This window comes from Bufo bufo, chromosome 6 (assembly GCF_905171765.1).
Source record: "Bufo bufo chromosome 6, aBufBuf1.1, whole genome shotgun sequence".
Taxonomy (NCBI): Eukaryota; Metazoa; Chordata; class Amphibia; order Anura; family Bufonidae; genus Bufo; species Bufo bufo.
The window spans coordinates 97,412,545-97,428,021 of record NC_053394.1 but is presented as its reverse complement, the minus strand read 5'-3'; positions in this window follow the sequence as shown (position 1 = coordinate 97,428,021).

The following is a 15,477-nucleotide window of genomic DNA, read 5'->3' as shown; positions in this document are numbered from 1 at the left end:
ACATGAGCTGTTTGAAGCTGTCTGTGTCCACCAGCCTGAATGACAGCATTTCATAGGCCAGTAGTTTAGAAATGCTGGCATTCAGGGCTAGGGATCGAGGGTGGCTAGGTGGGAATTTACGCTTTCTCTCAAATGTTTGTGAGATGGAGAGCTGAACGCTGCCATGTGACATGGTTGAGATGCTTGGTGACGCAGGTGGTGGTGGTGTCGGTGGTACATCCTCTGTTTGCTGGGCGGCTGGTGCCAACGTTCCTCCAGAGGCGGAGGAACAGGCCGAGGCGGCAGCAGCAGAAGAGGTAGCAGGGGGAGCCTGAGTGACTTCCTTGTTTTTAAGGTGTTTACTCCACTGCAGTTCATGCTTTGCATGCAGGTGCCTGGTCATGCAGGTTATGCTAAGGTACAAAACGTTAATGCCTCGCTTCAGGCTCTGATGGCACAGCGTGCAAACCGCTCGGGTCTTGTCGTCAGCACATTGTTTGAAGAACTGCCACGCCAGGGAACTCCTTGAAGCTGCCTTTGGGGTGCTGGGTCCCAGATGGCGGTGGCCAGTAGCAGACGGACTCTCTTGGCGGCGGTTGTTCTGCTTTTGCCCACTGCTCCCTCTTTTGCTACGCTGTTGGCTCGGTCTCACCACTGCCTCTTCCTCCGAATTCTGAAAGTCAGTGGCACGACCTTCATTCCATGTGGGGTCTAGGACCTCATCGTCCCCTGCATCGTCTTCCACCCAGTCTTCCTCCCTGACCTCCTGCTCAGTCTGCACACTGCAGAAAGACGCAGCAGTTGGCACCTGTGTTTCGTCATCATCAGAGACGTGCTGAGGTGGTATTCCCATGTCCTCATCATTAGGAAACATAAGTGGTTGTGCGTTAGTGCATTCTATCTCTTCCACCCCTGGGGAAGGGCTAGGTGGATGCCCTCGGGAAACCCTGGGAGTCTTCAAACAGCATAAGAGACTGCTGCATAACTTGAGGCTCAGACAGTTTCCCTGATATGCATGGGGGTGATGTGACAGACTGATGGGCTTGGTTTTCATGCGCCATCTGTGCGCTTTCTGCAGAAGACTGGGTGGGAGATAATGTGAACGTGCTGGATCCACTGTCGGCCACCCAATTGACTAATGCCTGTACCTGCTCAGGCCTTACCATCCTTAGAACGGCATTGGGCCCCACCAAATATCGCTGTAAATTCTGCTGGCTACTGGGACCTGAGGTAGTTGGTTCACTAGGACGTGTGGCTGTGGCAGAACGGCCACGTCCTCTCCCAGCACCAGAGGGTCCACTAACACCACCACGACCATGTCAGCGTCTGCGTCCGCTATTAGATGTTTTCCTCATTGTTACCGTTCACCACAATAAGAAAAAAATTATTTGGCCCAATGTATTGAATTCAAATTCAGGCCTTTTTTTACAGGCACCTAACACTATCTGGCTATCTATTTAGGTACCGTATTACACTAATACAGGCACAACAGTAACGACAGATTGAGCTGAATATAAATTGTAGGCCTAGTATTTAGGCGCTGGGTGACAGGTATACGTTTACGGACAGAATTAAACTTGGAAATGCACGGTAGCGTGTGAAGTTATTGAGGATGACACTATCCGCACCTTCAATCTAATATACCCTTTTATGGATAGATTTAACCTTGGCCTGATAGTAATTCCCTAAATTTGTGGTTTCTGCTCTAAGTTGGGAATTGTATTTCAATCCAGAACAAAAACTGTGCTTTGGCAGACACTAAATAGATTGACCAGCCACAGCAGTATCAACAGATTTAGCTGAATATAATTTGTAGGCCTAGTATTTAGGCGCTGGATGACCGGTATACGTTTACGGACAAAATTAGACTTGGAGATGCACGGTAGCGTGTGAAGTTATTGCAGTCACACTAAGTCATACGACACCCACAATATTAAAATCACCCCAAATTACAACCCTGAGGCAAGGTCTGGACACCCAGAGTACTTTAAAAAAATTTGGGTACCCCTACACCCCAAACCAACCCACCCTCTGGCATGTGTGTGGTAGACTTCCAGAAGTAGCACTGTATCAGCTATGACTTCCAAAGTCGTATAGAATCACATAGAGCTACCATAGAAGCATCCAGGGTTAAACCTTCCATTGACATACATTGAAACACACCTGTGCTGCATCAGAGTTTGAGAGCTAAAATCTACCTTACACTCAAACATGCAGAGACCATGAGAAAAAACACCATTGAGCCCCCACAGACATAACCTGAGCAGTTTTTAGCATGCTGAACACTTCCAGAATAGTGGGGTACCCTAAGTGGGGCCTAGTTTTTATGATTTTCCTATTAATGTTAATGGGAAAATTGATTTGGTTCTGATCCAGACTTCTCAGAGGTCAAAAAAAAAAAACAGAACCATTTACACAGCATAAAGGTCCTACCTTGCTCTCTAATATCTGCAAGTTTTAGATTTTTAGGACCTTTGGCTAGGGAGATATGGGTGCTTAAGTGGGGTATAATTTTTATGATTTTTCTATTATTGTCAATGGGAAAATTGCTCTGGTTCTGATCCAAATATCTCACAACCCAAAAGCAGCTTAGTCAAACCCTTTACAAAGCTTGAAGGATATACCTAGCCTTCTAGATCCTGCAAGTTTTAGATCTTCTGGACTATCAGTTGGTGAGATATGAGTGCTTAAGTGGGGCCTAGTTTTTATGATTTTCCTATTAATGTTATTGGGAATATTGATTTGGTTCTTATCCAGACTTCTCAGAGGTCAAAAAGAACACAGAAGAACCATTTACACAGCATAAAGGTCCTACCTTGCTCTCTAATATCTGCAAGTTTTAGATTTTTAGGACCTTTGGCTAGGGAGATATGAGTGCTTAAGTGGGGTATAATTTTTCTGATTTTTCTATTATTGTCAATAGGAAAATTGTTTTGGTTCTGATCCAAATATCTCACAACCCAAACGCAGCTTAGTCAAACACTTTACAAAGCTTGAAGGTTATACCTAGCCTTCTAGATCCTGCAAGTTTTAGATCTTCTGGACTATCAGTTGGTGAGATATGAGTGCTTAAGTGGGGCCTAGTTTTTATGAATTTGCAAAAATTGCTTTGGTTCTGATCCAAATGTCTCTAAACCCAAAGGGAACCCTGTCAAACCCTTTATAAAGGTTGAAGGAGATACCTATCCCTCTAACACCTGCAAGTTTCAGATCTTGCGGACTATCAGTTGGTGAGTTATGAGTGCTTAAGTGGGGCCTAGTTTTTATGATTTTCCTATTAATGTTAATGGGAAAATTGATTTGGTTCTGATCCAGACTTCTCAGAGGTCAAAAAGAACCCATAAGAACCATTTACACAGCATAAAGGTCCTACCTTGGTCTCTAATATCTGCAAGTTTTAGATTTTTAGGACCTTTGGCTATGGAGATATGAGTGCTTAAGTGGGGCATAATTTTTATAATTTTCCTATTATTGTCAATGGGAAAAGTGCTCTGGTTCTGATCCAAATATCTCACAACCCAAAGGCAACTTAGTAAAACCCTTGAAGGTTATACCTAGCCCTCTAAGACCTGCAGGTTATAGATTTTTTTTAACTTTTGGTTTGTGAGATATATGTGTTTTAGTGGGGCATATGCTTTAACATGGGAAATCAGTAAGAAATTGCTTTTATCAGAGGTGCATTTCAAAATGTGCATTTCAAAATGCTTTATAGATAGAAGTCTGAATTTTTTCATGCTAGTACTTTACAATATGTTGAACAACTGTGTTTAATTTCAAGCCTCTACGCCGCAGCGTTTTTGAGAAAAAAAATCGCCATTATCCTCAAAATTGCCTATAAGGCAAAAAAGCAAGATTCAATAGGGGGCTGCGTAAAAACTATAGAGCGTAGGATGACAAAACTTGGCATAAATGTACTTCAGGGTGTCCTAAATATGTGGGAAAAGATCTCACATGTCTGTGGTTTATAGTTTTTGAAAAATACTAAACATAAAGCGCATAAAATCATATGTAGTTAAAAATGAGGCTTCATGTACAAATTCCTGCGCGGTCCCCTTTTGTCCAAAATTCACGGAAATTGGAATGGAAGTTTGAGCTTGTGTCTTCTATGTCTGTGGGAAATTTCATGTGTCTAAGAAGCATAGTTTTTTAGTTATTGGCCCTAAAACACAAGTAGGTTTTGGAAAACGCGGCTTTTAGTCGGCTAAATTTGCATATTGCGCAGGGGCCCCTTAAGGCAACGGAGTGAGTCAGGTGTCAAAACGCTCGTCTTCGAAGGCCCTTCGAAACTTCACCTTCAGATTTCTCTACGCCGCAGCGTTTTTGAGAAAAAAAGTCGCCATTATCCTCAAAATTGAGTATAAGGCAAAAAAGCAAGATTCAATAGGGGGCTGCGTAAAAACTATAGAGCGTAGGATGACAAAACTTGGCATAAATGTACTTCAGGGTGTCCTGAATCTGTGGGAAAAGATCTCACATGTCTGTGGTTTATAGTTTTTGAAAAATACTAAACATAAAGCGCATAAAATCATATGTAGTTAAAAATGAGGCTTCATGTAAAAATTCCTGCGCGGTCCCCTTTTGTCCACATTTCACGGAAATTGGAATGGAAGTTTGAGCTTGTGTCTTCTGTGTCTTTGTGAAATTTTATGTGTCTAAGAAGCATAGTTTTTTAGTTATTGGCCCTAAAACACAAGTAGGTTTTGGAAAACGCGGCTTTGAGTCGGCTAAATTTGCATATTGCGCAGGGGCCCTTTAAGGTAACGGAGTGAGTCAGGTGTCAAAACGCTCGACTTCGAAGGCCCTTCGAAACTTCACCTTCAGATTTAAAAAATTCAAACTTTTTTTTTTTTTCTCAACTGGTTGCCAAATTTGGCAAAATGTGAAAAACGTTGAAAAACGGTCACCGTCTGTGCGATTGTTTGCAAAACGGAAACTTAAGCTAAGGGTTGCGCGAAGTTTCCACTCCACATCGACTCACAAAAATCTGAGCAATTTTGGCCGAGTTAGTCTTTGGGGGTTTGCGCCATATATGGCACAGATTACCGACTTCAGGTCACCCCGAAATCCCATACAAAACTTTATAGTCCAGAATGATCAGGGGGTCCCAAAACATGCTCCCCTGCGAAAAAACCATTTTTGAGAAATCACGCGATAACCCTGTAAGTTAGCCTGTTGAGGATGACCCTATCCACACCTTCAGGCTGGGTTCACACTTGAGCGTTTTACAGCGCGTTCAAACGCGCTGTAAAACGCTCAACACATGAAAACCAATGCTTCCCTATGGCCCTGGTTCTCACTTGAGCGCTTTACAGCGCTGAAAAACGCGCTGTAAAACGCCCTACGCTCAAACAAGTACTTGAGCTTCTTTGGGGCGTTTTGACGCGCGTTTGTGTCCATAGGACATTGCAGTCAATCACACAAATGCGCGTCAAACGCGCGTTTACTATTGCAAAAAACGCTCGTCAAAAACGTGCGTCAAAAACGCGCGATAAACGCGCATATCAAAGACGCTCAGGTCTGAACCCAGCCTCAATCTAATATACCCTTTTTTGGATCAATTTAAACTTGGCCTGATAGAGCAGCAAAAAAAATATTTAGGGGATTGCTAAGTTGGGAATTGTATTCAACCCAGAACAAAAACTGTGCTTTGGTGGACACTAAATAAATTGACCAGCCTCAGCAATAAACACAGATTGAGCTGAATATAAATTTTAGGCCTATTATTTAGGCGCTGGGTGACAGGTATACGTTTATGGACAGAATTATTTAAACTTGGAAATGCACAGTAGCGTGTGAAGTTATTGAGGATGACACTATCCGCACCTTAAATCTAATATACCCTTTTATGGATCCTGATACAGCAGAAAAAAAATATTTAGGGGATTGCTAAGTTGGGAATTGTATTCAACCCAGAACAAAAACTGTGCTTCGGCAGACAGCAGACAGTATTACAATTGGCTAGCCACAGCTGAAACACCAGATTTAGGGTACTGCTATTTTGGCCAATTGTATTTTACCCCTCAATAAAATGGCAAGCACAGCCAAGCCCCTGATGTAGGATATAGCAAAAAAATAACCACACTATTGATGGTTAAATGGACTTGGTGGCAGCTTGTGCTGGCGCACCACAAGACACAAAATGGCCGCCGATCACCCAAGAAAAAAGTGACTTAAAAACGCTCTGGGCAGCCTAAAAACAGTGAGCAATTAAATAGCAGCAGTTCAATGATCCACAGCGGTAGATCGATCACTGAATTAAGTGTTTTTGCTGAGTAAATCCCTGCCTAATCTCTCCCTAACAGCAGCAGCTGCAACCTCTCCCTACACTGATCATAGCAGAGTGACGTGCGGCGCTACGTGACTCCAGCTTAAATAGTAGGCATGGCTGTGATGGCCTCTTGGGGCAAGTAGTATGACGTTTGTTGATTGGCTGCTTTGCAGCCTTTCAAAAAGCGCCAAGAAAGCGCCGAACACCGAACCTGAACCCGGACTTTTACGAAAATGTTCGGGTCCGGTCCGTGTCACGGACACCCCAAAATTCGGTACGAACCCGAACTATATGGTTCGGGTTCGCTCATCCCTAATAAGAACCATTTGGCCCATCTAGTTTGCCTAATATACTGAATACTATGAATAGCACTTGGCCCTTTTTTATTTGAAGGATGGCCTTATGCCTCTCCCATGCATGCTTAAACTCCTCACTGTATTTGCAGCTACCACTTCTGTAGGAAGGCTATTCCATGTATTCACTACTCTCTCAGTAAAGTAATACTTCCTGATATTACTTTTAAACCTTTGCCCCTCTAATTTAAAACTACGTCCTCTTGTAGCAGTTTTTCTTCTTTAAAATATTCTCTCCTCTTTTACCTTGTTGATTCCCTTTATGTATTTAAAAGTTTCTATCATATCACCTCTATCTCGTCTTTCTTCCAAGCTATACATGTTAAGGTCCTTTAATCTTTCCTGGTAAGTTTTATCCTGCAATCCATGTACTAGTTTAGTAGCTCTTCTTTGAACTCTCTCCAAAGTATCAATATCCTTCTGGAGATATGGTCTCCAGTACTGCGCACAATACTCCAAAGGAGGTCTCACTAGTGCTCTGTAGAGCGGCATGAGCACCTCTCTCTTTCTACTAGTAATGTCTCTTCCTATACACCCAAGCATTCTGCTAGCATTTCCTACTGCTCTATGACATTGTCTGCCTACCTTTAAGTCTTCTAAAATAATGACCCCTAAATCCCTTTCCTCAGATACTGAGGTTAGGACTGTATCACTGATTTTATATTCTGCTCTTGGGTTTTTACGCCCCAGGTGCATTATCTTGCACTTATCAACATTTAATTTTAGTTGCCAGATTTTTGACGATTCCTCTAGTTTTCCTAAATCCTTTTTACATTTGGTGTATCCCTCCAGGAACATCAACCCTGTTACAAATCTTTGTGTCATCAGCAAAAAGACACACCTTACCATCGAGGCCTTCTGCAATTTCACTGATAAAGATATTAAACAATATGGGTCCCAGAACAGATCCCTGAGGTACCCCACTGGTAACAAGACCATGGTCTGAATATACTCCATTGACTACAACCCTCTGTTGTCTGACCCTCAGCCACTGCCTAATCCATTCAACAATATGGGAGTCCACGCACAAAGACTGCAATTTATTGATAAGCCTTCTATGTGGGACAGTATCAAAAGCCTTACTAAGGTCCAGATAAGCGATGTCTACTGCACCTCCGCCATCTATTATTTTAGTCACCCAATCAAAAAAATCGATAAGATTAGTTTGACATGATCTCCCTGAAGTAAACCCATGCTGTTTTTCATCTTTCAATCCATGGGATTTTAGATGTTCCACAATTCTCTCCTTAAGTATGGTTTCCATTAATTTCCCCACTATTGATGTCAGGCTTACTGGCCTATAGTTGCCCGATTCCTCCCTACTACCTTTTTTGTGAATGGGCACAACATTTGCCAATTTCCAATCTTCTGGGACGACTCCTGTTGCCAGTGATTGGTTAAATAAATCTGTTAATGGTTTTGCTAGTTCGCCGCTGAGCTCTTTTAATAGCTTTGGGTGTATCCCATCAGGCCCCTGTGACTTATTTGTATTAATTTTAGACAGCTGACTTAGAACCTCTTCCTCTGTAAAGACACATGCTTCAAAAGATTCATTAGTCTTCTTTCCTAACTGAGGTCCTTTTCCTTCATTTTCCTTTGTAAAAACTGAACAGTATTCATTGAGGCAGTCAGCTAGTTCTTTATCTTCTTCCATATACCTTCCTTCTTTTGTTTTTAATTTGGTAATTCCTTGTTTTTGTTTCCTTTTTTCATTTATGCATCTGAAGAATGTCTTATCGCCTTTTTTCACTGACTGAGCTAATTTCTCTTCTGCCTGTGCTTTAGAAGCTCTTATAACATGTTTGGCCTCTCTCTGCCTAATCTTATAAATCTGCCTGTCAGCTAGAGATGTCTCAAACATAAAATTTTCAGTTCGCGAACGGCGAACGCAAATTTTCGCAAATGTTGCCGAACGGGCGAACCGGGCGAACCGCCATAAACTTCAATAGGCAGGCAAATTTTAAAACCCACAGGGACTCTTTCTGGCCACAATAGTGATGTAAAAGTTGTTTCAAGGGGACTAACACCTGGACTGTGGCATGCCGGAGGGGGATCCAGGCAAAACTCCCATGGAAAATTACATAGTTGACGCAGAGTCTGGTTTTAATCCATAAAGGGCATAAATCACCTAACATTTCTAAATTGTTTGGAATAACGTGCTTTAAAACATCAGGTATGATGTTGTATCGATTAGGTAGTGTAAGGGTTACGCCCGCTTCACAGTGACAGACCAAACTCCCCGTTTAACGTACCGCAAACAACCACAAACAGTCCATTTGCACAACCGCAAACTCTCATTTGCACAAGGTTGGATACCAAGCTAGCCATGTCCCGTTCCTTGTCCTCACTGATGTTATTGAAGGTCTCTTCCTCCACCCAGCCACGTACAACACCAAGGGTCCCCGAAAGGTGACAACAAGCCCCCTAGGACGCTTGCTGTGGTTGGTCTTCCACCTCCTCAAAGCCACCTTCCTCCTCTGACTCCTCTTCTTCAGACTCCTCTCTCTGCATTGCCTCTCTCTGCGTTATTATAAGGTGTGTTAAGTAGTACTATTTCTATCAGTTTAATCCCTGTTACGTCCCCTATCAGGGGACGTGTATATGGCATCGATTTTAGGAACCGGGAGATGGAAAAAGATGCTTGGTCGGTCCTCCTACTTCAAATTTGGGGAACTGCGCGTGTAATCTAATGTGCCACCAGATAGGAGTGGTGTGTTAAGTAGTTCTTTTCTTATTAGTTTAATTCCTGTTACGTCCCCTATCAGGGGACGTGTATATGGCATCGATTTTAGGAACCGGGAGATGGAAAAAGATGCTTGGTCGGTCCTCCTACTTCAAATTTGGGGCACTGTGCGTGCAATCTAATGTGCTACCAGATAGGAGTGGTGTGTTAAGTAGTTCTATTCTTATCAGTTTAATCCCTGTTACGTCCCCTATCAGGGGACGTGTATATGGCATCGATTTTAGGAACCGGGAGATGGAAAAGATGCTTGGTCGGTCCTCCTACTTCAAATTTGGGGCACTGCGCGTGCCATCTAATGTGCCACCAGATAGGAGTGGTGTGTTAAGAAGTTCTATTCTTATCAGTTTAATCCCTGTTACTTCACCTATCAGGGGACGTGTATGGAATAGATTTTAGACAAACGCAAAGAGTTGTCAATAGTTGACACACTCATGACATAAATTTTATACCTCTATGCGTCAATCTTGGTGTAGTTATGACTGTGCTCATGCGCACGTTTGGGAGATTGCAGGCGATGGGGGTTTTACAAAGCCTATGGTCGTGCTGAGGTAGTTCAGTGACAGTTAAGTGACACAGAAAACAATGATTCTGCAGTGTGGGCCAATTGTTGGCCTAGTAGGCTTTAATGATCACCTTAGATGATCACAAAGAAAATTAATGTTTTTTCTATGCAAAATTATCCATCCGATCACTTTTGGTCTGTTCACAATAAAGCAACAACCTTATCATCTGGGGTGTGCCAACATTGCCATTGTTGGCACACCCCAATGGTCCCTTCATTGTGATACGCAAGCCCCTTCACCACGACAAGGTAACGATCACGAAGGGGAATTGACACATGTATGTGCCTTTTTTTGGGGGGTTTTTGAAGCCACAGTGCAGCACCAGAGGCCAGAAAAATTAGGCATGTACACATGCCTGAAAAATTTGGTATTGTTGTCAGAAAAATTTATGTTTGATTCCCAGGCAGAAAGTGCCCTAAAACATTGCGGCTTGAACCCTAGTTGGTGGCGGATAAGTCAAGCAAGTCATCCGGCATTCAGAGATAAAATACAGCAGTGTGTGGACCATTTTTAGCCCAAGGCAGCTCATCTCATCAGGCCTTTTTTAGAATGTATGGCCCACTGTCAGTCCCTTTGTGATCCATCCCTCATTCATCTTAATAAAGGTGAGGTAATCTAGACTTCATCGGTCCTCAGAGTGTCGATATCTGAAGTTAAGGCGAGGTAGTCTTCTATCAGTCGGTCGAGTCGTTCTCTGAGGGTGGACCCCGAAGGGCTGTGGCGATGCGTAGGACTTAAAAAGCTCTGCATGTCCTCCATCAACAACACGTCTGTAAAGCGCCCTGTCCTTGCCAGCGTGGTCGTGGGAGGAGGAGGATTACTTTCACCTCTTCCCCTGTTAGATTCCCGTTGTGCTGTGACATCACCCTTATACGCTGTGTAAAGCATACTTTTAAATTTATTTTTGAACTGCTGCATCCTTTCCGACTTGCGGTAATTCGGTAACATTTCAGGCACTTTCTGCTTATACCGGGGGTCTAGTAGCGTGGACACCCAGTACAGGTCGTTCTCCTTCAGCCTTTTTATACGAGGGTCCCTCAACAGGCACGACAGCATGAAAGACCCCATTTTCACAAGGTTGGATGCCGAGCTACTCATGTCCCGTTCCTCGTCCTCAGTGATCTCACTGAAGGTATGTTCTTCCCCCCAGCCACGTACAACACCACAGGTACCAGATAGGTGACAACGAGCACCCTGGGATGCCTGTTGTGGTTGGTCTTCCTCCTCCTCCTCAAAGCCACATTCCTCCTCTGACTCCTCTTCCTCACAATCCTCTTCCAGCGTTGCCGCAGGTCCAGCAAGCGATGCTGATGAGGCTGTTTCTGGTGGTGATGGTGGCCAAAACTCTTCCTTTTCACGCTCATCTACGGCCTGATCCAGCACTCTTCGCAGGGCACGCTCCAGGAAGAAAACAAATGGGATGATGTCGCTGATGGGTGGCTTTTTCTTGTTGGAGCAGGCGGTCGAACATTAGGAGTGTTGAATTCCAACGTGTCGGGCTGTCGCAAATCAAGTGCCTCACTGGCATGTTGTTTCGCCGCTGGATATCTGAAAAGTGCACCATGGCCGTGTAGGAATGCCTGAAATGGCCACACACCTTCCTGGCCTGCTTCAGGACATCCTGTAAGCCTGGGTACTTATGCACAAAGCGTTGTACGATCAGATTACACACATGTGCCATTCACGGCACATGTGTCAACTTGCCCAAATTCAATTGTCACACACCACTTTGCCGATCTCCAGTTGGTGCGGAGTAACCCACTGATCCACCTGTGCATTCAGGGCGGACAGGAGTGCTGGTCCGGTGTGACTCTCTGCTTTCAGGCAAGTCAACCCCAAGACGGAGTGACACTGCCGTATCCGGGATGTGGAATAGCCCCTGGGGAGCTGGGGGGATGCTGTTGATGTGGAGCAAGACTCAGCAGCAGAAGAGGACTCAGCCGAGGAGGTTATGGAAGAGGATGGAGTAGGAGGAGTAGAGGAGGTGGCAGCAGGCCTGCCTGCAAGTCGTGGCGGTGTCACCAACTCCTCTGCAGAGCCACGCATTCCATGCTTGGCAGCCGTCAGCAGGTTTACCCAATGCGCAGTGTAGGTGATATACCTGCCCTGACCGTGCTTTGCAGACCAGGTATCAGTGGTCAGATGGACCCTTGCCCAAACACTGTGTGCCAGACATGCCATTACTTCCTTTTGCACATCGAGTACAGGTTGGGGATTGCCTTTTGTGCAAAGAAATTTCGGCCGGGTACCTTCCACTGTGGTGTCCCAATAGCTACAAATTTTTGAAACGCCTCAGACTCCACCAGCTTGTATGGTAAAAGCTGGCGGGCTAAGAGTTCAGACAAGCCAGCTGTCAGACGCCGGGCAAAGGGGTGACTTTGTGATATTGGCTTCTTACGCTCAAACATGTCCTTGACAGACACCTGACTGTGGGCAGATGAGCAGGAACTGCTCAAGGCGAGAGACGGAGTGGCGGATGGTTGAGAGGGGGCAAGGAGGACAGCAGTGGTTGCCGTGGCTGAAGATGCTGGACCAGGAGGAGGATGGCGGTTTTGAGTTTGTGTGCTGCTTGTACTCATGTGTTGATCCCATAGGCGTTTGTGATGTGCGATCATGTGCCTTCGCAAAGCAGTTGTACCTAGGTGGGTTTTATTAACCTACAAAAAAGGCCAACTGCCAACTAGACAGCTATAATTTACCACTTGAAAACTATGATAGACCAGAACGAACAAGTGGAAATGTTGTATCAAAATATAAGTTTATTTATAAAATATAAAATGTGGAGAAACTACAGGATGATATCCAAAGATACGGAAAAGCACAGGGTAAATGACACCAATCAATCACCAATACTACTGTGAAATATAGCATACAGTAGGATGCAGTCCATGAATCCAAATCAAAGCTCAAGGAGAACCAGGATGGTGAGTGCCACTGTAGGACTATGCACCCACTGTACAAATGATCATACCTGATAGTCCATGGGCTGATTCGCACCTGACACAGTACATAATGTGTACCACCTGATGTACTGTGTCAGGTGCGAATCAGCCCATGGACTATCAGGTATGATCATTTGTACAGTGGGTGCATAGTCCTACAGTGGCACTCACCATCCTGGTTCTCCTTGAGCTTTGATTTGGATTCATGGACTGCATCCTACTGTATGCTATATTTCACAGTAGTATTGGTGATTGATTGGTGTCATTTACCCTGTGCTTTTCCGTATCTTTGGATATCATCCTGTAGTTTCTCCACATTTTATATTTTATAAATAAACTTATATTTTGATACAACATTTCCACTTGTTCGTTCTGTACCTAGGTGGGTGTTGGACTTCCCACGACTCAGTTTCTTTTGGCACAGGTTGCAAATGGCATCGCTGTTGTCAGAGGCAGACACACAAAAAAAATGCCACACTGCTGAGCTCTGCAATGACGGCATTCTGGTGGTGGCAACAGCATGCGTCGATTGGCATGCTGTCTGGCTGACCCCGGGTGCCGATGCATGCTGTCTGACTGTGCCACTAGCTCCTTGCGACGACCTCCCCCTGCTTCCAACTCATCTCCTCCTCCTCTCTGTCTCCCCATCTGAACTTTCCCCCTTTTCTTCTTCTCTTCGAGCGGGCACCCACGTGACATCCACGGACACATCGTCATCATCAACCGCTTCACTTGTATCTGACAACTCAGCAAAGGAAGCATCATCACACCGTACGTCCATGTGTGTAATGCTGCCTGACTGAGACATATCCCTGTTATCTACATCCTCTGGCAATAATGGTTGCGCATCACTCATTTCTTCCAACTGATGTGTAAATAACTCCTCTGACAGATTAAGTGAAGCGGCTGTGGTGCTAGTGTTGGTGGTGGCGGCGGCGAGTGGTAACTTGAGAGGTGCCCGAAGCTAAGCTGGAGGAGGATGGTGCGTCAAGGTTCCGAGCGGAAGCTGTAGAAGATTGGGTGTCCTCTGTTAGCCAGTCAACTATGTCCTCAGAACTTTTCGAGTTCAGGGTACGTGGCCTCTGAACACTGGGCATTATTCTAGGGCCAAAGGGAATCACAGCACCATGACCACGATGGCCCCTGCGGGGTGGCCTGCCTCTGCCTGTCATTTTTTTTTAGATTAGTTAAGTTGTACTATGCGTGCAAGCTACTGTGACACCAGATATGAGTGGCACTGTGCACTGGCAGAAGTTGGCAGAGTAGACGCTGTAGGCCTGACACACACGCTTGCAGACAACTAACTGCTATTCAATCTATTACAGTCAAAAAAAAATTAATTTTTTTTAAATGTACACTACTGTTACACCAGATATGAGTTGCACTGGTGTGACACTGTGCCCTGGCAGGCCCTGAAACGCACACATGTGAAGGAAACTGACTGATATTACTTCACAGTCAAATAAGTGTTGTTTTTTTTTAATGTGCACTACTGTTACACCAGATATGAGTTGCACTGGTGTGACACTGTGCCCTGGCAGGCCCTGAAACGCACACGTGTGAAGGAAACTGACTGCTATAATTTCACAGTCAAATTTCAAGTTTTTTTTAATGTACACTACTGTTACACCAGATATGAGTTGCACTGGTGTGACACTGTGCCCTGGCAGGCCCTGAAACGCACACGTGTGAAGGAAACTGACTGATATTATTTCACAGTCCAAAAAGTGTGTTTTTTTTTAAATGTACACTACTGTTACACCAGATATGAGTTGCACTGGTGTGACACTGTGCCCTGGCAGGCCCTGAAACGCACACGTGTGAAGGAAACTGACTGATATTATATTACATATAATTTTTTTTTAAATGCAAGCTATTGTGACACCAGATATGAGAGTGGTGGCACTGGGCAAGTGGGCACAGTATACGCTGTGAGCCTGACACACACGCTGGCAGGCAGGCAACTGCAATTAGATTACACAGGAAAAAAAATAAAAAAAAGCAGACTGATTATTACAGTCAAAAAAGTTTTTTTGTTTTTTTAACTGCAAGCTATTGTGACACCAGATATGAGTGGTGGCACTGGGCAAGTGGGCACAGTATATGCTGTGAGCCTGACACACACGCTGGCAGGCAGGCAACTGCAATTAGATTACACAGAAGAAAAAAAAAAAAAAGCAGACATGTCAATTTCGATTTCCCTATTAAATCAGCAGCAGCTACACTGTCCCTCCTCTCACTAAGAATGCAGCTTCCGAATGAATCTAAAATGGATGCTGTCCAGGAGGTGGGAGGGTCTGGGAGGGAGGGTCTGCTGCTGATTGGCTGGAATGTGTCTGCTGACTGTGAGGTACAGGGTCAAAGTTTACTTAATGATGACGAATAGGGGGCGGACCGAACATCGCATATGTTCGCCCGCCGCGGCGAACGCGAACAAGCTATGTTCGCCGGGAACTATTCGCCGGCGAATTATTCGGGACATCTCTACTGTCAGCCTCGTTTTTTTTTTTTTATAATTACCACAGTGGTCTCTTCTTTTTTTTGCTTTTACTGACAAGCCTAATGCAATTTTCTGTTGCCTTCAATAGTGCCACTTTTAAGTAGTCCCATTTCTGCTGGACTCCATTGA